A 25,659-nucleotide genomic window follows, 5' to 3' on the forward strand; every position below is an offset into this window, starting at 1 on the left:
AGAACCGTGCTTTTACCTTCCCTTCTCTTCAAATCTCACTCGCCCCCAACAACCATGTTGTCGGTAATCGTCTCCCACCCGGCAGTTCTCAACCCCTAAGGATTAGAAACCTGACCAAACGACAAGTAAAGTAATAATTCCGCTGCTGCAAATTCAAAGGCAGGGAATTCTACAGCACTGAAAAGTAGACTCTCAAAGCTTTCTGCTTAGTGCAATGTTACCGCACACCATCAGGGATCAAAAGCAACAATGGTTGGGATGAATTGAGTGCTCTGCTCTGAAAGTAAGCCTTTAATGGAGTTCAAAAGATACAGTGACCCCTTGTTTTAATATCTTTGAGATCAGACATGATTTTTAACTTAATTCTGCTCTCTGTTGGCAAATAATGTACCACAGAAAGGTAGTGCCAAATGCATGACCCATATTCACACCAGTACTGCAGTCATCTGGAGACTTCTTGCTAGGATCTGAGGGCAAAGTTTCAATGTATTATTACAAGTGCAGGTATATCAAGTCCCAATAAATTAAAAAAAAAAAAAACTTACTACGTATACAAAGCTACCTTATTCATATTCATTACAGATAGCTTGAAGGTCAGCCAAGTCAGGGTATTCCATAGGACAGGGTTTGGATATTATACACTGAGCTAATTCAGTGCTCGCTCCAAGGATCTAATGTATGATGAAGCAGTTTTCTCTCTTACAGAGCTAAAGAGTCATAGCTTGTACCTGGAATGGACTGTGCTCATTTACTGGGTATCACACTGGCTCTTAGGTTCTACCTGTCAATTTGTTTGTCTGTTCCTAATGGGCTGATGATCAGAAGCAAACACAGGTGCTAGAGGCTGTTAGCGCCATACTAGCGCCTACATTTGCTACCACCCCATGATCAGAGCCCCCAAGTGTGTAAAACAACATGACTGTGGGCTTTGACCGCAAATAGCATGCACATGCATGCTAAACAGGGCTCTTACCACAAGTAGCATGCAAATGCATGATAAACATATTCCTCCACAATGATCAACGGGCATTTTCAAGGCAGCAGTGGAAAAGAAGGGAGAGTACTACTGCCTCCTCCAACAAAAGTACGAGGGGTGCGAGGAAGAGGGCCACTAGACCACCAGGTTGGGAGGGGCTTGGTTTGCAGCCCACTGGGCCACCAGGGCTTTTTTGGAGGGGGTGAGGAGGTTAGGGGGCACTGGAGATCCACTGGATCTCCAGCCCCCCCATGAACTTGTGTCAGGAGGGGGTCTGGGGGACTGGAAGTCCGCCAGACCTCCAACCCCTGTGTCGCTGGCTTGTGGTGGGGATTCATTCGGTGGTGGCACTAGGCCACCAGGGTCTTCCTGTTTCAGGGGGTCTGGTGGTCCCATGGACCTCCAGCCCACGTTTGATAGGCTTTTGACAGCCCGGACCTGTCAAACAACTGTGGGAGGATTTTGCCTGAGGGCATGCTCAGTTACAATCCTCCTGCATTTTATGCTATGATCAGAGCTAGCACACGTAAATTTGCATGCTATTATCTCTGATCATAGGGGCAGTAAAGCCCCATGCTGTACCTGCAGATTTTACATCAGTTTTCATAGCGAAGGTTTCCCTTTCGAAATTGGCTCAGGAAAAGCAAATACAGGAAAAGCCAAGATCTAGCCGATCAATCAATGACCATTTAACCTTTAGGAAAATGCTGAAGACCCATCTCTTCAAGACAGCTTACCCGCCTGACCCTAATTAACTCTATACTCTTCCAATCTTGATCTTGAAGATTATTATCCTTCAGACTATATTTCCCAATCTCCTTATGCCCTTATCTTTTCCTATCCATCCTTTGCCCTTTATCTTTTCCACTCCATCCTTCCTCTCCTTACCCCTTCCAATCTCTTTCCTTTTGCTTACCCTTCCTTTGTTTCCCCTGACTTGCTCAACTCACTTTTCCTCAAAACCCCACTTTCACTATGTTTACTACAATTTAAAATATTCTCCTTAAAGACTTGTGATTGTAATTGTAATTGTATTTACTATGTAAGCCGCATTGAGCCTGCAATGTGTGGGAAAGCGCGGGGTACAAATGTAATAAATAAATAAATAAATACACATATTTGTACTGCCGTTTTTTTTCCATTCAAACTTAACATGTAGAAGTATGCATATAAGTGCATGCTCTGCCCCAGTTCCACCCCTGGTAATGTGTTCCTGACACTCTCATACTCATGTATGTGTATGTATTGGGCAACTTTCAAAAGTACCATGCTGTGCGCAAAACCCTGCCTTCTATTTATTTATTCGTTACATTTATATCCCACATTTTCCCACCTATTTGGTGGCAGTAATTGATTTGATTTGCTTACTTTATTTTTTGTCTATTAGATTGTAAGCTCTCTGAGCAGGGACTGTCTTTCTTCTATGTTTGTGCAGCGCTGCGTATGCCTTGTAGCGCTATAGAAATGCTAAATAGTAGTAGTAGTAGTAGTAGCATGCTAACGTTTGGTGATAGCCACACATTAATTTGGAAAATGGAAAACATCCTTTTGTATGGCTGAGGTAAGAACAGACTTAGGGGGGTCTTTTACAAAGGCGCGGTAGCTTTTTTAGTACTTTCTAATGATTAGTGTGCATTAAATGCTAGAGATGACCAAAGAAATATATGGGCATTTCTAACATTTAGCACACACTTATTTTAGCACGCACTAAAAACTCTAGCGTGCCTTTGTAAAAGGCCCACCTAAGCGCAGGAAAAACCTAGATAAGGGAGCGCTAAGACCACTTTTCACCACAGCTTAGAAAGGAACCCCTCAGTGTGGATATCCAGAAAACCTGACTAGCTAGGGTTCCCCCAGGATAGGTTTGAAAACCACTGCTCTACTGTTCTGGCAGGGGCGTAGCCAGACACCCTATTTTGGGTGGGCCTGGGCCCAAGATGGGTGGGCAGAAGAACCTCGCCCCATCCCACACGTGATTGGGTCTCTCCTTCTCTCGCCTGCATGCCATATGGTCTCTCAAATATCCCCCCTCTCCCGTATACCTTTTAAATAGCAGATTTTCACCAGCAGCGAGCAGCAACTAATACACACTGCTCATGTTGGCCCCACACCCTTCCCTCTGATGCAACTTCCTGTTTCCGCCTAGGCAGAAATACATCAGAGGGAAGGCTGTGGGGCCGTTGCGAGCAGTATGTATGTCACTGCTCACTGCAGGCGAAGATCTGCTACTTACAAGGTATGCAGGAGGGACACTTGTTGGGAGTTTTCGGCTGGTGGGGCATCATAGGTATGCTGCTACTGGGTGGGCCTGAACCCAAAGTGGGTGGGCCTGAACCCAAAGTGGGTGGGCCCCACCCTTGGCTACGCCACTGTTCTGGGTAGATAAGCATATACATTTCTGTACCTACACTAAAATTCAGCTCCCTGCAAGGCTTTTTAATTTACTATCACAGTACTGATTTACTGAAAAAGGAAAAGCAAATTAACATATGACGAGAACAAGTTTTACAGACAGATCTTTACATATGTCCAGAGCCGTAGCGAGGGGAGCTGACACCCGGGCCCCCGGGTGCAGCACGGCGCACCCTCCTCCCGCTGGAGCGCACCCCCCCTCCCCCCCCGGAGCGCATACCTGCGGCGAGGGGACGGGCGGGAGAGCCGATCTGCCCCGACTGCATGTTGCTGGGGTGTGTCGACTTCGCGCTGGTTCACTGCTCTCTCTGTCCCGGAACAGGAAGTAACCTGTTCCAGGGCAGAGAGGGCAGTGCACCAGTGCGGAGCCGACACCCCTCAGTGGCGTGCACCCGGGGCGGACCGCCCCCCCCTTCCTACGCCACTGCATATGTCAAATATGTTGGTGGTAAGATACTTCATATTTGCCAAAAGGTTACTGTAGCAGTCTGACTGACTTCATTTAAGTCCATAGAGTGGCAAGAAAATCATTATTCTGAATTAGAATCCTAAAACCTGTCTAAAATTCAGCTATTTTCTCATCATATTTTATAAACTGTGTAGTCCCATCCACGTCATTAGTAAAACACAGACATGCATTTAGGTGACCCAATATAAAATTACCCTCCATTTCTGAGAATGCTGGATTTATCTGCTTCTCTTGTCATGATAGGATCAATCTAATAATTCCTAGGGAATTAAGTTGCCTTCAGAATATACAGGCCATTTTCAATGTGCTTCATTTCAGACATGACACATTGTAAATGAGAACTGAAAATAGTTCAGTCCACACTTGAGGTTTGCAGACTGAATTTCAAGTTAGATCTCATCTGGATCATTTTTGGTTCATAGCCACTGAAATCCACAACTGAAAAGAAAATCTTTTGCCTCTTTCTAATCGAGAAGGTAGTTTTATAATAGGGACATGTGATAATCCAATTGGCACCTATTTCATAAAGCAACATAGATACATTCACTGCTTCCAATGCAAGCAAATAGATCTCATACACAGAAACGTAGCTGGGTTGTGATGCCAGGGGGAGTGGAGAGGCATGTGCATGCACTGCATAGACATGAAAGACCACCTGAAAAATAGGAGCTGGCACCAAAGTCCGTTTGGGGGAGCAGTTGTTCTCCTGGCACCCCACCTAGCTGCACCACTGCTCATACATATTCATTGTAGAAATCCTGAAAACCAGGCTGGGTTGTGGACCTGAACAACTGGATTTGAGGACCCCTTTTGTAAAATTTCAGACGTTATATAAGATTTTGGTGTTAGTTCTTGGAATTTTTTATGCGGAGCTGCTTTTTTATTTGTCAAGCCTTAGTCATCACTAGGGAAGGACATTAAGGTCAGATTGTCCAAAACGTCTCACTGTACCTATCTGCTTTGAGGTCCTTCAAAATATTACTGTTTTTAGAAAACGCTTAAAGATATACATTTTCAAGCAGGTTTTTACTGCACTAGCTTTTATTAGTGGTGTGTGAGAGGCTGATTACTTAGATGACTAATTGAAGACAGATGGTATTTTATTGTGTTTTTTTATGTCTTTTTGTTATTATTGTTTGATTGTTATGGTTTGTTTTTATGATTTATGAATATGATTTTGTACTCCTCTCAGGTTTTAAGCTGACAAGAAATGAATAAATAAATAAATAAGAGATCCTTTTAGTAAACTGTGGTAATAATAGGCCTCAGCACGCCCTTTCATGGGGTCTTTCCCACACGCTAAGCCCATTTTTACCGTGGCCTAAAGAATTGGCTTTCTTCTATTTTCTGCATAGTGGCCATGTACTAATATTGCCATTAGCATGTGGCCATTTTAAAAAAATTCCTGTATGAACACTTACCAACTCCTGCAGTATCCATGCACTAACTGGTTAGTGCAGGAACGCCTGCTCTCCATCCCTGACACGTGCTCTCAAAACATTTTTGAAAAATTATTTAGCATGTGGTTAGCACACGCAGATTTCCAAGTTACTGCAGGACACCTGAGTGCGTCCCGAGGTGCTCCTATTTTTGCTGTGTTAAGCATACATTAGTGCCTAATGCAGCTTAGCAAAAGGACCCGTAAATAGGTTTAGTTAGGCTTAGGTTTATTTCACTTGATTAACAGCCTAGCATGGGCATAAACGACGACGACGACTTCATCTTCTTGCCCGCAGCGGCGAACGGGCAGGCGTAAAAGTAGCAGCAAGCATCCAGGCTCGACTCCGTCCTTCGCTTCCTGCCCTCTCTCAGCATCCGCCTGCCCGAAAGGAAATGACATCAGAGGAAGGCGGGACGCAGAGAGAGCAGGAAGCGAAGGATGGATTCGAGCCTGGATGCTTACTGCTGCTTTTACGCCCACCCGTTCGCCGCTGCAACTTTGGGAGTGGAGTGAGCCAGCCAGCCTATAGTCCACTGTAAGTAAGGAAGCCATTTGGTTAATCTTGATTTCCACTCCCCCGCGCAGCCGTCGTCATTCACCTTGTTGGTTGTCTGACTGGATTGCTTATTGTTCAAGGACCACCAGTTCATCCTCACCATTCTTGATGGACCCCCCAGTCATCCATATCTCCCTTCCTCTTCCTCTCTCTCTCTCCCAACCAATCCCATGAATCAATGAGTTTCCCTCTCTCCCTCCAGCCAACCCCCATGAGCCAGGTACCAATCCCCATGAGTTGGTCAGTCTTCTTTTCTTTCTTCATGCAATCCCCATCAGTTAGTTGGTCTTCTTTTCTCTCACCATCCAATCCCCCCATCAATCAGTCAGTCTCCCTCTCTCCCTCCAGCCAATCCCCATGAGTCAGTCAGTCTTCCTTTCTTCCTCCAGCCAACCCACATGAGCTAGCCAGTCTCCCTCCAGCTGGTCCACACTATTAGTATCTCTCCCTTTCCTCAAATATTGATGTTCTGAGGCCCTGCAGGCTGAAGCTAATCCCAGCATTCCCAATTCCAGCCTTCCCAGTGGTTTCTCATCAAACCCTCACTGCCATCACTTCTGGCCCCACCCTCATGACCGCTTCTGCTGCCATTTCCAGCCCCAACCCCCACAGCAGCTGCTGCTTCTGTCCTTTGCAGCTACTGCCTCCACTGCCACTGTTCATCCCACCTCTACAGCAGCCTGGCTATTTTGCTTGCATGGTAGACAGGACGCATAAGGACACAGGAGGATGGTGGACATGGTGAGAGAAAAAATATCAAATGGAAAGAAGACACTGCATAAAAAAAGAAGACACTGAGACCAAAGCGAATAGAAAAACTAAATGACCAGACAACAAAGGTAGAAAAAAGTATATTATTCAGAATTTATTAATTGAAATATGTCAGCTTTTTGAAATGTGTATCTGTGATATTCTGCATGTAAATTTCAATTTTTTCTGGTATTGCTGCATGCTGAGTCTAACTTCTTGAGTTAACTTTCCAGTTCAGTATTTTGCCTTCATATTTTTTGCTTTCTAGTTCCTCATGTCATGTCTGTTGTGTCATGTGTTTTTCATGTGTGATCAAGATGCAGTATTCTGCTAGCGTGTAGTGTTTGCAGCCCATTTTGTTTTGCTTTTTTTTTCACGGGTAGTGTATTGGTGTTTTAGAGCCTGGTGTAACTATAGTTCTGCCTTCTTTACGCATAAGGTTGTAGCTCGTCCTGTCCTTGGAATTAGTGCTGTTATGGTTTAGTAAGGATGTGAGTGTGTTTTTGCACAAGTTTGTGCATAGCGTTTTTCGGTGGAGAGATTGTGTGTTGGCCTTACTGAGGTGGCACCAAACCATCAGAAAGGGTGTAGAGCCTAAATCATGACACACTACCTCTTGAAGGATCTATATATACAGCCTATGCATTTCTAAGGTCAACACTGGCATGGTATGGGAAAGGGGGTGGGGAAATACTACTGGAGAGGGAGTGCTGAGTAAGGAGGAAAGAAGGAAGGAAGGAAGGGAGAAAGAGCTGGCTTGATATCTCATACATATTCATTATTGTTATTCCCCCCAAAAAGCCAGGTTTTTTTCCCTTCCTTCCTTCCTTCATATTAGCATATCCATTTGAATATATGCATACACAAATGAATATGCTAATATGCTCTGCCCCATCCTTTGCCACCCCCCCACCCCCGAATGAAACTGTCAAACTACGCCCATGCAGCCTAGGGAGTATATACAACATAACCAAAACTTAAAAATTCAAAAATGCATGAGACAGAATTCAAAAATGTGAGGGACAAACACAAAGGAATCATGTTTAGAAGGATCGGATCCAAAGAAGCTTAGGGGACATTAAGTAGGAAAGCTGGTGCTGGCAGACTTCTACGGTCTGTGCCCTGATCGAGGCTGAACAGACTTGGATGAGCTGGAGCTTTTCAGGGGCTTTCACAGCAACAGAAATTTTAGAACAAGGCCAGTGCCAGGCAGACTTCTATGGTCTATGCCCTAAAAAAGGCAAGGATAAATCAAGATCAGGTATACATATAATGTACATCTTCATACCATATGTAATGAGTTTATCTTGTGGGGCAGACTGGATGAACCATACTGGTCTTTATCTGCCGCCATCCACTATATAATGTATATACTATATATTCAAACTTTGAAAAGGAACTCCATAAACATGATAGGACAGAAAAGACAACGATGCTGTGTGCCACCCTGCCCCATATTCCCTCATAACTGACCCAACAAAGCACATGGCACATGAATAAAAATGCACTATCTAGGCATCCACATTAAAGGCTTTCCAAAAAAGATGTGTCTGAAGCAGTTCCTTGAAAACGTACAAAGAAGATTCAGATCGCAAGGACAATGGAAGCTGATTCCAAAGTTCTGGGCCTATCACCAAGCACATTGGAGGTCCTAAAAGTTGTCAACAAGACTTGGTGGAAGGATGATACCAACAACAAATACTGTTAACGAGAGGACCGAGATGGTATATAAGCAATCAGATAAGACAACAAAGCTTCCAGAACACCCCCCTCCCCCCAGAAATCCTATGTACCAAAAACAGTATCTTATACAAAATCCACACTACTTCAGAAGAGCCTTTTTCTTTATATAAAATTTGCTTTACATATGGAAAATGCAAATTTGAAACCTATAAGAAACTCTGCAGAATCTTTTCCTTTGAAACTGGCAAGGGCTAAAGAAATAAGGCCCTGAGGGGATCTTCAGGGCCCATAGGAATAAAATGGGCCCTGCTGCAGATAACTTAAGCTAAGCTTTAGTAAAAGACCCCCCCTGAATTAGGTGCAGATGTACCTTACAACGATAAGTGTGAGATTTTCAAAATAAGAGCCCTATTCGTACTCTCTTTTCTGACTTCACCATGCCTCTTGGCCATATAGGTACTTTCACTAGGGTTAAATCCTTATTTATCCATGAAAATCCCTTTGAATATTACCTTCCCTTTTACAAGTTTATACATTTGCACTGATGATAAATATTATTCCATGTTAATGAACAAACTGGATTAAGCAGCATTCATTCCAACTCTCTCACAGCATTCAGGGACCCTTTTACAAAGCGGTGGCAAACCCAATGCGGGCTTACCCCACTGGCGTGCGCCATTTGCGGTGCTGCAAAATGTAGTGCCGGTGTGTACCCGGCGGTAATTGGGCAGTACTATGTGTTGCCCGGTTACCGCCAGGCTAGCGTGGGAGCCCTGCCACCTTAATGGGTGGCGGTAAGTGTTCCCCCCCCCCCCCCCCCCCGAAATGGCCACACAGCAAGTGGCTCACTCGCAGCACAGCCATTTCTTTAAGAAATGGGAAACCTACCTTTTACCCACTGCAGTAAAATGGGGCCTCAGCACGCGTCAAAAACACGCATTGATGACTGCCCTTTTGCCGCAGCTTCGTAAAAGGACCCCTCAGTCTTGAAAACACTGGGCTCCTTTTATAAAGTTGCACTAGTGATTCTGGCGCTGCAAATGTGATGAAGCCCATTCAATTCCTATGGGTTTCATCGCATTTGCCACGCGGGAATTGCTAGCCCAGCTTTGTAAAAGGAGCCCATTGCTTGTATTAGCAAATATTATCCTAAGGCTCATACATATTATCACTGCATGAACAACAATAATGTGGGAAAATGACCACTATATGAAGAAAATGATGCTAATGGCACATCATAAAATTAGATTGCTATTTTGTCCTATTGCATTAATGTGTGTGTTAGTGGTTAGTGGCTTTTGCTAATGTTGTTTTCTACGCTAATGGGCTAGGATTCTGTTTAATCAGTGTGGCACTTCCATTACTTAGAGAAGCAGACATTTCTGAAATCAAGCAAAGATCAGACATTATCTTTAAGCCATAGCAATTGAAAAATGAAAGCTAATTGATGGTCAAGAACTGGAAATTAGAAAACGACTAATCAATTTTATATTTCTTAGCTTGCATACAATCAAGGTGGCTGTCAAAATGATATCACAATCATAAGATACAGCTAAAATGAATTTATTCGCTCACTACTAAAATAAACTAGTACAATTTTACATTTCAGAAATGAAGCAAAGATCAAATATTATCCTTAAGCCATGGCAACTGAAAATTAAAGCTAACTGAAGGTCAAGAACTGGAAATGTAAAAATGACTAATCGTTTTATATATTCATTTTTCTTAACTTGCACACGAAGTGGCTGTCAAAATTACATTGTAATCATAAGATACAGCTGAAAAGCCTCTCTCACCACTAATAAAAGCTAGCACAATTTTACATAAATAAAAACAAACAAAATTTAAAACCTACTCACTCCAAATAAGTGTCAATGCTAGCAACAAAATGGGATGCCTTACTCTCCAAATGTTTATCAAAATGTAATCTTATTTTGTTTAATAAAAGATCTCATAGCCCACTACTTTCAACTTAAAAGTTATATAGAGCAGGTTACAATTAACAATTCCTATATTCCTTTTCTAAAAAAAAAAAACCAATACAAAATTCTAAGATTCAGTATGCAACATTGCAGTACCACATTCCACATCTTGCATGTACAGTTTAGCAACAAGTCAGACCTATCACACCCTACTCTTGCTTTCCTTTCTCCTAACTTATCCTATTACATTAAACAACACACAGTTAAAAGCTCACCTAAATCCCATCAGGCCATCAGCAGGGCACAAACCATGAGAGACGTAGAGGCTCATTTTCAAAGCACATAGCCTTACAAAGTTAATTAGGTTACTTTGAGGGGCATTTTTGAAAGAAACATCTAAGCTGGAATTTGGACGTCTTTGTAAAAAGTCCAAATTCAGAGGCGGAGAAAAGATCATTTTCGAAAAAAGATGGACGTCTATCTTTGTTTTCGAAAATACCATGGACATCCTTGGATTTGGACGTCTTTGATTTTCGGCCATTTTCAAACACAAACACGTCTAAATGTAGGACATCCAAAACAGAGAAGGAATTGTTTAATGACTAATGCAGCGGGCTTTGATCCTGGCAATATGGGTTCAATTCCCACTGCTGCTCCTTGTGACTTTGGGCAAGTCAAATGCACAAGGGGCATTTTTGGCTATGACATCTAAGTCTGAATTTGGACGTTTTTTGTAAAACGTCCAAAATCAGAACAGGCAAGGTCATTTTCTACAAAAAAGAGTCTATCTTTTCCTTTTGAAAGTGTTGTTTGGAGAAATGTTTTGTGATTTGGGGGAGGAAGGGGAGGTGATCCCTGAGTGCCTCCAGTGTTCATCTGGTCATTTGGGGCAGCTCTTCCATGGAATAGAGGAGTAGCCAAGTGGTTAGTGCAGCAGACTTCCTGGAGAAGTGGGTTCAATTCCTGCTGCAGCTATTTTTTTTATAAAAACAGGTCTAGCTCAAAACACATCTTTGTTTTGTTCCATTATCGCTGAAAGACGTCCATGTTTTAGGAATGCCCAAGTTCCGCCTTGAACACACTCCTGGCACGCCCCCTTGAGATTTGGACATCCTTCTGACATACTGCAGTTGGAGACGTCCAAAATCGGGTTTTGATTATACCGATTTGTACATCCATGGGAGATGGATGTCCATGTTCCGATATATGTCGAAAGACGGACGTCCATCTGTTTCAAAAATGAGCCTGTTTGTATAACTTTGTAAGTCTATGTGCTTTGAAAATGAGCACCAGTATGTAAAAAATGTAGGAAAAGACAAATAAATTGGCATGTAGAACTCCAGAACCAGTAGGATACCGAGTGAAAGAGCCAAGATCCATTCCTGGTACAAACTCTGAGAGAGATCAAACTGCTTCATTATACGTCATCAGATCCTTGGAGTGAGTGCTGAACTAGCTCAGTGTTTCTAAACTCAGTCCTTTGGAATACTCTGGCTGGCCTGATCTTCAGGCTATCCATAATGAAAATGAATAAGGTAACTTTGCATACATTATTATGATTCTTAGGCCAAGTGAATTCAGCCTTTTCAAGGGAGCTCCTGTCACAATTTTTTTGAAGTTATTCCAGTAACACCACCATGTTCATGAATAAATCTCCCCAAATACTACAGGGATATATTATCTTTCGACTGGACTGAATGCTTCATTGACAGAATAAGGTCTGATATTTCAAATTTCTCTCAATTTAAATCATTAATGTGCTATGGTATGAGGAGAGCAAGGAAAAGGAACTGGACAAACCAATGGCACATCAGCCATAGTCGGTGCTTCATATGAAGAAAGCTTGGTATCCTTCAGTGAATTCATGGAACTCTGCAGTAAGTTCTAGCAAGAGAAAGAAAAAAAAAAAAACACTCCAACCGATATTCAGCCAGTGGCCAGTGTTTTCTTTTTTAAACGCTGAGAGCTACAGGCAGAATTAGGCCCAGGTATTCAGTACCGGGCCACGTCCAGGCACTGGTTCTAAATATCTGGGGCTAATTTAAACAGGGGAGGCCACCGGAGTTTATGAGGCATATAAGGCAGTTAAGCAAGCCCAGCTGAATATCAGCTGGACCCCGCATAACTTTTTTTTTTGTTTTTTTTCACTCCCACGATCCCCCTCCTGCCCCCCGATGCAGCATCCTCCTTTCCTTCCTCCTCCCTCAGCTGCCAAGAGTCACAACATCCTCCTTCCACAGAACGCCCCTAACCCCCAACTGCCCTAGTCTAGATAACACCCCCCCACACACACACCCGGGCCTCAGTTTGCACTCTTGTGATCCAGTGCAGGTGATGGGGGCAGGAGTAAAGCCCTCTCACTCCTGCCTCTAGTGGCTGCCAGCAGAAAATGGCTGCTGCAACCTCCTCCAGCAGCTTGTGGTACTTCTGGTATCACGAGCCAGCCGCAAAAGGAGCTGGAGTGGGCTTTGCTCCTGTCCCCATCATCCGCACTAGACCACCAGAGTGCAAAGTTAGGCCCACAGGGCCTATCTAGACCAGGGGAAAGGTTGGGGGTGGGGGCTGTTCTGGGGGGGGGGGATTTGTGACTGTCAGCAGCCTGGAAGGGGGGTGAAGAGAAGGAGGGGGCTGCATTGGGAGTAGAAGAGGGATCGCAGGAGAGAAGAAAAAAAGTTATGCGGGTGCTGGCTGATATTCAGTACCTGCATCAAAGTCCCAACACTAAAAAGTATTATAACAAAAGCCTCACACGCTGCTTGTGAGGATTTGTGCATCAACATGCATAATGCACTTTCCAGCCAATATTCAGCCTACAGGATGCAGGCCAGCTAAATCCTACAATTGGCTCTGAACTCGGATATTCAGTGCCGGGCCGTTTCCAGTGACCAGCATTAAATATCCAGGGTTTTTGGCTGACTTAAACTTAACCAGTTATGTCAATATTCAGCATGGGTGGTTAAATTTACAGCAGCTAAAGATAGGACTGCTATTTAGGTGGTCCACTTTGGCTGCTAAACTTAACCAGCGAAGTACTAAATATTCATGGCTAGCCAGTCATATCACGTGATATAGCCAGTTAGCCGCTATGGGCTGGGTTCTATATATCACACCTAAAAAAAAAATCAGAGCTGAAGAAAATATGCCTAGACATTCTATAAACTATGCATAAAGTTAGGCATGATTTATAGCATACACCTAAACCTAGGCTTTGTTAATAGACTACACCCAGTGCCCATTATCTGTGACTATATTTAGTCATAGTCATTTACGCCAATGAAAATCTGGTGTAAATGCCGATGCCAAAATTACGTGTGGAACGGGCATATTCTAGAATGCTGAATTAAAATTCAAGGAACTCCCATGACCCTCCCATGACCATGCCCCCTTTTCAGATCCACATCTTAGAATTTGTGCGCATCACTTTATAGAATACGCTTAGTTATGTGCGTAAATTCTAATTAATGCCAATTAGGGTCAATAATTGCTTGTCAAGTGCAATTATCAGTGCTGACTGGCTTACCTGAGCTGACAGAGATCTCCAAGTCCCGCCAACTGAAAACCTCCTCATCCTTGGGCAGCATCTCAAGCTCACCCTGTCGCTGCCAGGAAGTCCATGCTCAGTGCTTGCTAATGCATGAAAACTGCACATCTGCAACGAGGCCACTATTGGCATCAGGTTCAGGCATGTGTTGCCAGCTGCCATTTGGAAGAGAACTGGCTGCCCGAGGAGGAGGAAGTCTTCAGCTGACGAGGTTTAGGGATCCCCACAGCCAGAGTACCACAATTCTGAGTGAGCCTGAGTCCAAACTGGGTGGGCCCTGGCCCACCCGTGAGATGGCTGTCATTTGCAACAACGTGGGAAATATCAATAACTGCATGTAATTAACAAATGAAAACAATCAGAAAACGCATTTGTGTTTTTTAAGTTGCTGATAACAGTTTGCACTATTTGCAAAGAGGGTATATTCAACATCATTCCCATAGTGATAAAACGGCCAAGAACATTTGAATAATGAGAAAATGTCCTTAAACAACATGGGGAACAACGTGAAACAAACATTTTCCAGCTGACCACCCCTAGAAATTAAATGGGTGAAAAGATCAGAAACCAACTATTCAAAACAACTTTTCATAAAGGATAGTTGATATCTGAAAAAAACATCTTCAAGCTATCTATAATGAATAAGATCAGTGCAGTGCTTTAAAAGTACGACTGACAAATTCCTGCTAGTAAATGGGACCTCAGTGTATTAGTACTGAATTTAAATGGCCCTGATAGACTACAGGAATCCTTTCAAATACTATTACCTACTCTCTTTAGTAACTGCAATTTTATCTACCTCAATTTCCTACTTCTGTTACTAAAGAAAAAAAAAAGCATCTCTCATTAAAAAGATGCCAAGATTGCAAGACACAAAATGATTTATCATCTTTTGAAAAAAGTCAATACCAGCTCATACTACTGTGTGAAATACTATAGTACAGCTGACCCAATCCAAAGAACATCTATTGACTCTGTCCTCTCTTAAATGCCTGTAATTCTTCAAATGCAGATGTAGAAGTTAACTTTAGATTTGGATTTGGAATTTAGATTTCATTTCTTGCCTCTTCCAACTCCTCCACTTGACATTATGTATGATGTCTAGGGAGTAAAATGGACATTTAGGTCTGTGTGTTTTAAAAAAAAAACAAAAAACAACCCAGTATTGAGAAATAGGTTTGGGTCCGGATTCAGTAAATGGCACGTGCCTCTTTCTAGAATAGCTTGTAGTACTGATTCCTAACCCTAACTTTAGGCGCCAGACTTACACCTGCTGAACCCTGGTACAAATGCTGGCACCCAAGTTAGATGCGCTAAGTTAGTATTCTATAACTATGCACCAGGGGCATAGCCAGACCAGACCTCACTTGGGGGGGGGGGGGGGCGGGGGCCTGAGCCCAACATGGGGAACCATTTTGCCCCGCCTCCCCATTGCAATCCCACATACCTGGGCTGGCAGGGGTAGGGTACCATATGTCTGGACAGGTTTTGCCAGTCCGCCCGTTTATCCGGATTTCTGGACAAACGGGCGGGCAGGCGGCGGGCCTATTCTGGCCTCCCCTTCCCTTACTTACTATCTACTGCCCTGGTGGTCTAGTGACCTCTTCGGGGCAGGAAAGAGCCCCCTCTTTCCTGCTCGGAGCGCTGCCCTTGCCCTGCATCCTGTTGCTGTGACGGTCTCGGGATTCAAAATGGCCACGGAGAGTTGAAGCGGACTCGCAAGACTTCAAATCTCGGCGGCCATTTTGAATCCAGAGACCATCACAGCAACAAGATGCAGGGCAAGGACAGAACTCCGGGCAGGAAACAGGGGACTCTTTCCTGCCCCGAAGAGGTCACTAGACTACCAGGGCAGTAGAAGTAAGGGGAAGGGAATGGACCCACGGGTGGGGAGGTGACGGGGGCAGGGGAAGGGAATATGTGACCCGGGGGAAGGGGAGGGGAAATATGTGACAGGGGTGGGGCGTGGATGGGAACGGGCTGGGGAGTGGGCGGGACATGTGTCCTCTTTTTGAAAGGACAAAATATGGTAACCCTAGGCAGGGGCCCCCCAAGCTCCGCCAGCAGAAGACTTCCTGTGCTAATATTCAGTGCTGTGCTGCCTATCCTGATTTCCTGCTCTGGCGTGCATGCTGGGTTTTAGTGAAACTGAGCATGTTCACGGAGGAGAGGGAAGCAGGAGTGGCAGCGCAGCGGTGAATAATGATGCAGGAAACCTTCTGTTTGTGGGACTGGGGACCTCCACCAGCCAAACCAGCAGACTTTGGGGGCCCAGGCCCCAATGCCCTCCCATGGCTATACCACTGCTATGTGTACAACTTTTTGGAACGTTCCTGGCATGTCCATGGCCACATCGCCTTTTGAGTTAAACACTATTATAGTTAGGTGTCATATCTTATAGAATAGTGTGAAGCCAGAGGCACGTGCAAATTTTAATGAGTGCCAATTAACATTAATTGGCTGTTGACACCCAATTAATGATGGTTGAGAGCTCATTAACCAATTTGCGCACATATCTCAGCAGCACACTCACATTTGGAAATGCAAATTTGGGCACCATATATAGAATCTGGGGGTTGGTATGTATTTGGTGGGTAGGACCCAAATCAGAAAAATCTATTTTACAAATAAGAACAGCATCGCTTTGGGCTTTGCATTTGTAAGTGGTGTGATGCTTACATATATAAGCAGTGATTTTGCTGCTTAGACACTCAAATAACACCACTTACTCAAGGCCAAAGTAGTGTGAGTTGCTTTCAGACTACCCTTCCCCCTTTTACAAAGCCCCGCTAGTGGCTGCCGGTCCGGTAATGCCAACACAGCCCATTCAAAGTGAATGGGCTGTGTCAGCATTACCATGCGGCAAAGGGGGGGGGGGGTATATTTGTTGCAAAAATTAGTCAACAGAAATAAAATAAAGCATGGAAAAGAAAATAAGATGATACCTTTTTTATTGGACATAATGCATTTCTTGATTAGCTTTCGAAGGCTGCCCTTCTTCGTCAGATCGGACGAAGAAGGGCAACCTTCGAAAGCTAACCAAGAAATGTATTAAGTTATGTCCAATAAGAAAGGTATCATCTTATTTTCTTTTCCATGTTTTATTTTATTTCTATTGATTACCTTTAAAAGTGGACTAACATGGCTACCACACCTCTCTACTCAAGATGGAAGATGTTGGAAAAATTAAAAACCTTTTTAACATCTGAACATTTGAGAACTGTTCTGCAAGCCTTAGTTTTGCTGTGATTGGATGATTGTAACTACTTATATTTGGGGTTATCAAATAACTCTTTGAAATCTCAGCAAACAATGCAGAATATGCCCAGAACCTTTGGTGATAGAGCAGAATATACATTTTTTAATAAATGAATTGACCGTGTTATGAACATATCACTCTAGGGGAAATTCTATAAAGAAGGCGCCAAAATTTAGGATCCTGAAGTATGCATAAATCACCATAATATACTCATAGATGCACGTCTATGTGTAACATGCATGCATAAATTCCAATATTCTGATTATACACTATTCTATAAAATGGTGCCTTGTGATAGTGTGTAGTTTGAGAGTGGGCGTTCACTTCACATAGGCACAAAGTTACTCGCTTGGACTATAGAATACTATAGGCATCATCGTTTATACCAGCTCTATAGCTAGTGTAAGAAATCATCTGACCAATATTCAGCCTGCGAGAGGCAGGCCAGCTAAGCCTGGATATTCAATGCTGACCGGCACTGAATAGCCATTTTTTTTTTTTTGTCAGATTGAACATAACCGCTCAAGTTAATAATCAGTGCTGGCCAGTTAAGTTTACAGTGGCCAAAGATAGGAGTGGCCTAGTGGTTAGGGTGGTGGACTTTGGTCCTGGGGAACTGAGGAACTGAGTTTGATTCCTGGCACAGGCAGCTCCTTGTGACTCTGGGCAAGTCACTTAACCTTCCATTGCCTGCCGCATTGAGCCTGCCATGAGTGGGAAAGCGCGGGGTACAAATGTAATAAAAAATAAGATAGGACTGCTATTTATGTGATCCTATTTAGCCGCTAAACTTAGCCGGTGATGTGCTAAATATTCGTGATTAGCCAGTTATATCGCACGATACAGCTGGTTAGCCGCTATACACTAAGCACTAATATTCAGCGGAGATAACCGGCTACGTTGTGCTGAATATTAGTGCTTAGCCAGTTAAGTGGAGGAGCGGCCTAGTGGTTAGAGCACCGGTCTTGCAATCCAGAGGTTTCCAGTTCAAATCCCACTGCTGCTCCTTGTGATCTTGGGCAAGTCACTTAACCCTCCATTGCCTCAGGTACAAACTTAGATTGTGAGCCCTCGTGGGACAGAGAAATATCCAATGTACCTGAATGTAACTCATCTTGAGCTACTACTGAAAAAGGTGTGAGCAAAATCTAAATAAATAAAATAATAAATAAATAAGTGCTATTTAACTGGCCAGGAAGGCTCCTGGCTGATTAAATAGCACTGAATATCTGCCGGCATGTCTTAAATCTAGGTTCGTGTTTGACCAGTTATACTGAAGTAGTGGTGTACCTATCTTGTCACCCGGGATGGAACACCCCCCCCCTCCTCCTCTGAGCAAGGAGGTGCGCAGAGCAGGCACGTGGTTATTGGCTCTGCTGCTCCCCTGCCCCCTCTGATAACAACTTCCTGTTCCGGGGTAGGGGTACAGCAGATCCAACAGCCGCTTGCCTGCTCGGCATATCCCATTGCTGTCTGCACCCAGGGCGGACAGCCACCACCGCCCCACCCTTGGAACGCTAGAGGCTACAAGTAGGCACATTATTGGCATCTAAATGTAGGCTCTGCTTTGTAGAATTGCCCTCTCCATGTCTATCTGCCTTATTTTAGCTTCCAGTAGGATAGAGCATAAAATTAATAAGTAGACAATTCTATAACCGGGCATCTCTATTTAGGTGCCCCAAGGTCATATGGTATACGGAGCCTGTTCTGTAACAGAACCAGGGCACCCAGGTTCCATTACAGAATACAAGAATAAGCCAATATTGGCATGCATAACATGCAGGTGCCCACACTTATGCCAGCCATTCAGATGCTTAAGTGTGGGTGCCTAGATGCAGCACTGATGCATGTAACTTACAGTATTGTGTGAGTTACCTGCATAAGTCAGAGACATGTTAATGCCCCACCCATGCTCCTCCCCTGTGTACACTCCCCCCCTCCTTGCAAATACCCACTATGTAAGCTAAGTGGAAATTTACAGAATAGCGCATAGGTTAATTATTGACATTTAAGTGCATATGCATGTACAAGCACATAGAAATGTTCTGTACATTTACACGCATAGACCAACATTCTATATATGGCATCAATAAAATTTTACGCTAAGCACATATTCTATAAATGGCACTCAGAGTTAGGCAGTGTTTATAGAATACCACCAGGATCCATGCTGAACTTTGGGTGCAAAGGTTTACACCAACTAAAACCTGGTATATATCCTCATGCCTATATTAGGAGTGGATCTCCCTAATACTGTAACACGGAGTGCAAAAAAAGAATGCCCTTGGCCCTCCCACGTCCCCTTTTTGGATCCACACATTAAATTTACACGTGGGTTGCAGTGCCTAAAATGCACACGTAACTTTAAACTGATGTCAATCAGTGCCAATAAATGTTTATTAGCACCCACTTATTGGTACTAATTGGCTTGTTTGCCAATTAAGTTGCACCTGCAAATTATGTACCCAAATTGGCGCGTGCAATTATGAGCACCATGTACAGAATCCAGGGGATAGGGCAGAATTCAGTAAATAGAACCCAAAGGGGCCCTTTTACTAAGCAGTGGTACAAAGTGGCCAAAAACACATGTGGGCACGTGTTTTTGGCGTACACTGAGCCATTTTTGTTTTTACTGTGGCTGGGAAAAAAGGCAGTAAATGTCCGTGTGCTAAAATTAAAAGTAGCACATGGCTGAGCCCTTACTGCCTGAGCCCTTACCACCCACTGACCTAGTGGTAAGGGCTCACACGCTACTCGCACGGTAATCATGCAGCAAGCGCCAATGTGGCCACACTGCTGATTACCACTGGAACGCACACACACCCCTGTGGTAGAAAATAGAAAATTCTTTTCTACCATGGGAACCAGCACGTATCAACTTCGGAATTATCACCAGGTGCCCACGCTACCCTGGCAGTAGTGCCGATTTGGCATGCACTACCCACACATTAGCCCTACCACAGCTTAGTAAAAGGGGCCCAGATTTAGGCCCAGGATGATCCACACTAAGACAGTATTCTGTAAAGGTCACTCCGTGCAATGCGCCCTTTGCAGAATACTTTGGACTTAGCACTTATCCCTGCCGAATCCTGATGAAATCCAGCTCATAGCATGCAGGTATTCTATAACACCGTGCCTAATTTCTCGGATTGCCCCTGAACCACCTGTGCCCCTCCCCCATTTGGAGTTGTAAGCCATGAAATTTAGGCACGCATGTTATAGAATAAGGCATAGGGTACTACTACTACTACTTATCATTCCTGTAGCGCTACTAGATGTACGCAGCGCTGTACACTTGAACATTTTATTTATTTTATTTATTTAGCACATTTATACCCCACTTTTTCCCACAGGTTTACAGGCACAAAGGGGCTTACAATGTACTGATGAGGCTAATGCCAGACCAGTTGTTATACAATTACAATCAAATTAGATAGGATAGAAGGAACAGGGTAAAAAAAGAAAAAGGTTAAAAAGAGTCTAAAATGGTCCACGGATATGTTATTAGGAAGGATTTTAGGATATCACTGCTATCTGGATAATGGTGCCAGTCATGAAGAGACAGTCCCTGCTCGACAGAGCTTACAATCTAATTAGGACAGACAAACAGGACAAACAAGAGATAAGGGAATATTAAAGTGAGGATGATAAAATAAGGGTTCTGAACAAGGGTTAGGAGTTAAAAGCAGCATCAAAAAGGTTGGCTAACTGTAAAGGTGGGTTTTGAGAGGGGGGGGCAGAAATGGATGTGCGGCAAATTAAAACCACCAGGTGTGTATTTACAGCCTGAGCCCATTCATTAGCAGAAAGGGCTGACACGTTACCTGTGTGGTAACTGTCCAGCGCGCACCAACTGCTGATTACCACCAGGAAAATAGAAAAATATTTTCTACCACGTGTTTTCGGCATGTGCCAAACTCTGAATGCCTGCCAGGCACACGTGCTAGCTGAGCAGTAATGCCAATTTGGCATGCTGTAAGTGTGTAGGCCCTTATGGGCCTTTGTAAAAGTGCTCCTTAGATTGTGAGCCCTCTAGGGACAAGGAAATACCCAGTGTACCTGAATGTAACTCACTTTGAGCAACTACTAAAAAGGTGTGAGCAAACAAATCCAAAATTAACTAAGTTAATTAAGTTCCTACAATGACCTCCAGCAGTACATATTCTATTGTATATCTGATTCTAAAGGTTTTAAAATGTGCATATACTCCATGGGGGCAATTTTGTAAAATAGGCATCCACGTTTACACACCTATTATACACAGAGGGCCTGATATTCAGCCTCCAGCAATCAGCATTTGCTTACCATCACCAATGTTAACTCCGGAAATTAAATGCTGGGGGCCATGTCCAGACAGGGGAGTAGCCAGACTTCGGCAGAAGGTGGGGCCAGAGCCCGAGGTGAGGGGGCACATTTTAGCCCCCCCCCCCGGCACCCCTCCCCTTTCGACGCCCCCTTACCGCCACAGCGAACCCTCCCCCAAGTCCCCCGCCACCATCAGGTACATGTGCTGGCGGGGATCCCCAACCCCCGCCAGCCGAAGTCCTCCTCAGCCGGTCTCTGGGCCGGCACGTTGCTGCAGCTGATGTGGAAGCCTAGGATGTCAGGACGACTCACACAGAAACAGAATCCTAGGATTCCACATCAGCTGCAGTAATGCACCGGCCCGGAGACCGGCTGAAGAGGACTTCAGCTGGCGCGAGGGGGGGGGACCCCGCCAGCACAGGTACCAGATGGCGGCAGCAGGGGAGGGTTAGCGGTGGCGGGAAGGGGGGGGTCGAAAGGGTCGGCGGGGACCAGGGCCATATCTGGGGGGGCCCCATGTAGCACCAGCACTGAATTTCTGGGTTTGCAGAGCCAGCTAAACACATAGCTGGTTAAGTGCGATATTCAGCACCAAGCTGCAGTGTTGGTGCGTGTTTTTCACACATGCTGAGGCCCTCTCTTAAAGCAACTGGTAAAAGGGAAGTCTCGCTTTCCTACAGGAATTGACAGCGCGGCAAGTAAAGCACTTGCCATTTTGGGAGGGAGGGGGAGCCCTTACCTCCAGGGGTAATGGCAAATAATACAAAAAAATAAAATCCTCCATTTTACGGCTGCGGTAAAAATGGACAGTGCCCGGGGGGGGGGGGGGGATCTATGTAAGGGCATGTTAATGCCTTTTTTTGCCACAGCGTAATAAAAGAACCCCTAAACTCCTAAATTTAGGAGTATGGAAATTTTTTTTTTCAAAACAGTTGACAACAGAGCAAATTTAGGGTTGGAAAGAAAGGAATTTAATAATAAGTTCATAAATCTAGGCAAATTAATGGCAGGCCTAAATTTATAAGCATAAGTTTTAAGCTCCTAAATTTACTTGAAGTAGTTTTGCTCCTATGTTTGGTTGGAAAAAAAAAAGAATACAAATTCAGGAAACTAACAGCAGCATATTTTGCTTCTTTTGAATACTGGGCTCCGCTGTTTCAGAAACTATGGAACCCTTTTACAAAGGTGCAGGAGGGCCTACGCACGTAAAGTACATGCCAAATCAGCACTACCGCCCAGCTAGCGCATGAGCCAAGCAGTAATTCCTAATTTGATGCACGCCAAACCCAGGCCACTTAACCATGTAACCCAAAATCCTTCTGTAACACCAAATGTCTAGTCTCTGCTTATTTCCACTATCCATGATGTATTGTAAGCCACATTGAGCCTGCAAAGAGGTGGGAAAATGTGGTGTACAAATGCAATAAATAAATAAATAAACACCACTAGGCAAACGCTGCATTCTTACCATGCAGGTAGCACGTAAGATCTTACCACAAGGTCAATGAGTACCGGTAAGGTCTCAGGCCGAATATGAACGCATGCTGATTTCAATTTTAGCGCATGTCCATTTTCCAGCCCCTTAAAAAAGGCCCTTTTCCTAGATGAGGTAAAATTAAAATGGCCCAACACGCTCATAGGCTTTAAAAAAGGACCCCCACGTTATTCCATACAATAGTAAAAATTACAGTCTTGATTCTGCTTAAACAACGCAAGTTTGCACCTTCTGGCTGATATTCAGTGCATATGGCGCCTGACAAGTCCGTGTTGAATAAATTTCCACTTAAGCGTATTCTACAAGTGGCACCTAGATTTAGGTGCAGTATGTAGAATACGCTTAGTTGATATCCCAGCACCTAGAACTACACAGATCCTTCTACACCAAGAGAAATGTGGTGTAAATAACAGCGCATTGATTTAGGCGCAGAGGTTCATATTCTATAACAGTGCGTGTAAATTTTTTGAATGCCCACGAAATGTCTATTTTCCCACCCATAACCACACCACTTTTTGGCTCTGCACATTAGAATTTAGGAGTTGTGCCTTACAGAATACGCTTAGTGAGTTATGCGCATAAATTCTAATTATTGCCAATTAGTGCTCATTATTGCTTGTTAAGTGTTGTAAAAAATGATTGGCTTGTTAAGCCAATTAAGTTACGCGCATTGTTGTAGAAATATACTTGGATTTTGGTGAAGAACACTAGGCACGATATATACAATCCTGGGGATAGTGGCTAACTGGTTATATCGTATGATATAGCCAGCTAACTGTAAATATTCATCGCTTTGCCGGCTAAGTTTAGCAGCCAAATTGGACCACCTAAATAGCAGTCCTATATTTGGTCTCTATAAACTTAAGTGGTCAGTGCTGAATATTAACTTATCCCATTAAGTTTAAGCCGGTCGGGGGAAAAATGGATATTCAATGCTGGTCACTGGAAATGGCCCGGCATTGAATATCCGGACTCACCGCCGATTACCGCACTTAGCCGGCCTAACCCCTGTGGGCTGAATATCGGCCAGTTTGTTTTTGTGCATAGGCAGCTGAGACAATCACATTCATAACCAGCTGAATGAGCCTCAGAGGACCTACTATATTTCAGTACATTGGTCTATGCAAATTTACTACAATTAAAAAGTTAAGTGGTTTTAAGTCCTAACATTTTCAAAGTATCTGAATAATGAATAGCACCAGCTGTTTAGCTTTGGCACACAGCCACAGCCTGCTCATGGAAAGTGGAACTGCCTGAGAAAACATCGGGCACACATACATTTCCCAGACTAAATGGTCTGTAGTTGCCAGGGCCGGCGAGGCGGGGGGCAAAATTCCCCAGGCCCGGGCCTCCAAGGGGGACCTGGTGCCGGGGTCTCTCTGTCCTGCTCCTGACAGGACCCAGGTGATCACGTCCCGACAGCAGCAGAAGAGAGAAAACTCCGGCACCGGCCTCCCCCCCCCCTCTTGGAAGCTGGGGAGGACCTGGAGGATGAGCCACTTTAGGTCTTCTTCCAGCACTGCTCTTCATTCTGCCCATTGCTTGCCAAGTGGCTCCGTTTCCCCTCAGGCCGGCGTGCTCGGTTTTCAAACCAAGCATGCGCTGAGAGGAAAAGCAGCTGCAGGTTGCAGGCAATCAGCAGAGTGAAGAGCAGCGCTGGAGGAAGACCTCTTCTGCTGGCGGGGCCTCGGGATCCTCGGCAGCTAAGGTATTTATAAGTTGTGGTGGCAGCAGCAGCAGCGATCCAGGGGACGGCAGCTGCGGCGTTCTGGGGGGGATAGCAGCGGAGGCGATCCTGGGGGGGTAGCGGCCCTGCCCCAGGCCCAGAGGTGACGGGCCTGGCAGCGGCCCTGCCCCAGGCCCGGCTCAGTCTCTCGGCGGCCCTGGTAGTTGCAATAACTGGGCTATAAACTGCCAAATGCATTACACAACCAGCTCAAAGGATAAAACAGAGGCTAGACAACAAAAGATTAAGGGCCTAATATTCAGTCATTGGTGGACAGCAGTTAACCTTTTAGCGGACAAAGATAGGCCTTCTATTTAAGTGGCCTATTTTGACTGCTCAACATAATTTGCCACTGAATATCCGCGCCTAACCAGCCATGTCGTGCAATATTGCCAGTTGGTGTTAGTCGCTAACCGGGATATTCAGTGGGAGATAATCGGCTATCGCCCACTGAATATTCATTGTAAGCCTCTTGGAGGCCCTTTTACTAAGCCGTGTAGGCTCCTATTCACGTCAAATTTGAACTACCGCCCGGCTACCGCGTAGCCTGGGCGGTAATTTCATTTTTTATTCACGTCCACAAAGCGCGCTGGAAAGTTTCTGGCACACGGCACTAACCAGGCCAGTTAACATGTGAGATCTTACTGCTAGGTCAATAGGTGGCAGTAAGGTCTCAGGCCCAAAATGGACATATGCCAATTTTTATTTTGCCGCATGTGCATTTTTGGCTAAAAAAAGGAGGCCTTTCTTGTAGGTGCGCTGAAAATGGACCTGCGCACGTCCAATACTCACGTCTACTCCAGCGCAGGCCACGTTTCGGCACACCTTAGTAAAAGGACCCCTTAAAAGCCGTTTAACCAGCCAGGAGCTGCTCCTGGCCGGTTAAATAGTTTTCAATATCAGGAGGTATGTCTTTTATTAAAAAATTAATAGCCAAAAGTTTTGTGGACAGAAATTATGGATTTTTCCGGACGTAACAAAGATAACACAGGAAAGAAGGAAACAGTTTTTGGAAATGAGAGAGGAAATGAGATCATTGGGTGCAACGTTTTTGCTAACGTACCCATGCAAGTGTATTGTAAAATATATAGGCATAAAATATGTGTTTTTTGTACCAAATCAAT

General features: G+C 44.4%; 1 protein-coding gene across 1 annotated transcript in view; it reads right to left on the reverse strand.

Moving 5' to 3' along the window:
- The window catches only part of TRPC6 (transient receptor potential cation channel subfamily C member 6), a 191,509-nt gene that overhangs the window by 106,613 nt on the left and 59,237 nt on the right, over nucleotides 1-25,659 (reverse strand). The window lies entirely within an intron of this gene.

This window comes from Microcaecilia unicolor, chromosome 4, assembly GCF_901765095.1.
Source record: "Microcaecilia unicolor chromosome 4, aMicUni1.1, whole genome shotgun sequence".
Classification (NCBI taxonomy): domain Eukaryota; kingdom Metazoa; phylum Chordata; class Amphibia; order Gymnophiona; family Siphonopidae; genus Microcaecilia; species Microcaecilia unicolor.